This window comes from Pristiophorus japonicus, chromosome Y (genome assembly GCF_044704955.1).
Source record: "Pristiophorus japonicus isolate sPriJap1 chromosome Y, sPriJap1.hap1, whole genome shotgun sequence".
NCBI lineage: Eukaryota > Metazoa > Chordata > Chondrichthyes > Pristiophoridae > Pristiophorus > Pristiophorus japonicus.
In genome coordinates, this window is record NC_092011.1 from 26937434 (window position 1) to 26939933 (window position 2500).

The following is a 2500-nucleotide window of genomic DNA, read 5'->3' on the forward strand; positions in this document are numbered from 1 at the left end:
TCCGAGCCCTCCCACCTCGGACACGAGTCACCCAATCGATCGGTGGATATCGAGCAAACAACACGCTGGGGAACTTGGTGAAAGAACTGCGCATGTGCTTAACTACTCAGTAAAACAGATTTCCCTCACCCAGGGGCTTGCAAGTCTCGCACGCCGTTCATTTTGTGACATTCCAAGTGCTTTTTCAAAGGTCTCTTTCCTGAGATTGAGCACCTTTCAGCAAAGTATCACTTTTCGGGCGCTTTCAAAGTGTACCTGCTGTCGTAAAAATTTTCTGAAAATCGTGTTCCCGAAAATCTCCGGCACCCCGCCAGCCCCCAAGGACAGAAATGACAAGTGTCAAGATGGCGGGACGTCGGGCCACCTGCTGCCGGCCATGAGCATCCAAATTCCCGCAAAAGGGGCATTTTCACTTCTTCATCGGGACACTTGCCAGAAAATGCAAGTGGCCACTTTTCCGGGCCGACTCGCTTGCCCAAGCGGGAAACCATCAACCGCAGGCCCGGTAAGGCGGCCGAATCTGACCACATAGACTTCCACACAACGGGACTTTTGACTTTCCCGGCCGCGGATGGCCTCCACCCAGCGTCAGCCATCAGCCCTGCCTGCCTCCAGCTGCCTTCTGGTTAATGAGTCATCCAGCCTGGCACTTCGGTTGCGCCAGCGAGACCAAGTCTCAGCTTTGGTTAATGATTTGAGCCGAACCGACCTGCCCCCACCACCCCCCCCCGGGCTGAACTCGGGCAGGTCTGCCGATTTTCCAACTCCTTTCGGCGTCTAATCGGGTCGCGCGAGCCACCTGGCGTGACCGGGGCCCATGCCTCGGCCTCTGCCAGGCCTCGGGCAGCCGCTTTTGAAGCCCGACCAAAAACCCGAAAAATGGCAAAAAGGGAATATATTCCCGCCCAAAAAGGGTGAATAGTCGGTTGGGCGGCAGCCCTGGTCGGACTCTGCAGACCTGGAGGCTAGAGACTTTTGTTTGGAAAACTAACCAAGTCTCGATTCTGCCACCTCCTACCTCTGTGCAGATACCCCGCTAACCACCAAGACAGAAATGACAAGTGTCAAGTTGGCGGGGCGTCGGGCCACCTTCTGCCGACCATGAGCTTCCGAATCCCCGCAAAGGGGGCATTTTAATTTCTTCATCGGGACTTCCGACAATTGCCAAGGTTCAACTCATTAACTTTGTTCGCAGAAACTTGCCAGAAAATGCAAGTGGCCACTTTGCCGGGCCGACTCGCTTGCCCAACCGGGAAACCATCTACCGCAGGCCCGGTAAGGTGGCCGAATCTGACCTCATAGACTTCCAGACAACGGGACTTTTGACTTTCCCGGCCTCGGGTGGCCTCCACCCGGCCTCAGCCATCAGCCCTGCCTTCCTTCAGCCCCCTTCTTCTCAATGGGTTATCCAGCCTGGCTCTTAGGTTGCACCAGCGAGACCAAGTCTCGGCTTTGGTTAATGATTTGAGCGGAACCGACCTGCCCCCCCGGCTGAACTCGGGCAGGTCTGCTGATTTCCCGACTCCTTTCGGGGCCTAATCGTGTCGCGCGAGCCGCCAGGCGCGTCCGGGGCCCATGACCCGGCCTCTGCCAGGCCTCGGGCATCCGCTTTTGAAGCCCGACCAAAAACCCGAAAAATGGGCAAAAAGGGAATAAATTCCCGCCCAAAAAGGGTGAATAGTCGGTTGGGCGGCCGCCCTGGTCGGTCTCTGCAGACCTGGAGGCTCGAGACGTTTGTTTGGAAAACTCACCAAGTCTCGATTCTGCCACCTCCTACCTCTGTGAAGATACCCCGCCAAACCCCAAGGACAGAAATGACAAGTGTCAAGTTGGCGGGGCGTCTGGCCACATGCTGCCGACCATGAGCATCCAAATCCCCGCAAAGGGGGCATTTTCATTTCTTCATCGGGACTTCCGACAATTGCCAAGTTTCAACTCATTAACTTTGTTCGCAGACACTTGCCAAAAAATTAAAGTGGCAACTTTGCCGGGCCGACTCGCTTGCCCAAGCGGGAAACCATCAAACGCAGGCCCGGTAAGGCGGCCGAATCTGACCTCATACTTTCCAGACAACGGGACTTTTGACTTTTCCGGCCTCGGGTGGCCTCAACCCGGCCTCAGCCATCAGCCATGCCTGCCTCCAGCCCCTTTCTGCTCAATGGGTTATCCAGCCTGGCACTTCGATTGCGCCAGCGAGACGAAGTATCGGCTTTGGTTAAAGATTTGAGCCGAACCGCCCTGCACCACCCCCGGGCTGAACTCGGGCAGGTCTGCCGATTTCCCAACTCCTTTCGGGGATTAATCGGGTCGCGCGAGCCGCCTGTCGCGACCGGGGCCATGCCCCGCCCTCTGCCAGGCCTCGGGCTGCCGTTTTGAAAGCCCGACCAAAAACCGGAAAAATGGACAAAAATTTAAAAAATTCCCGCCCAAAAAGGGTGAATAGTCGGTCTCTGCAGACCTGGAGGCTCTAGACGTGACTTTGGAAAACTCTCCAATTCTC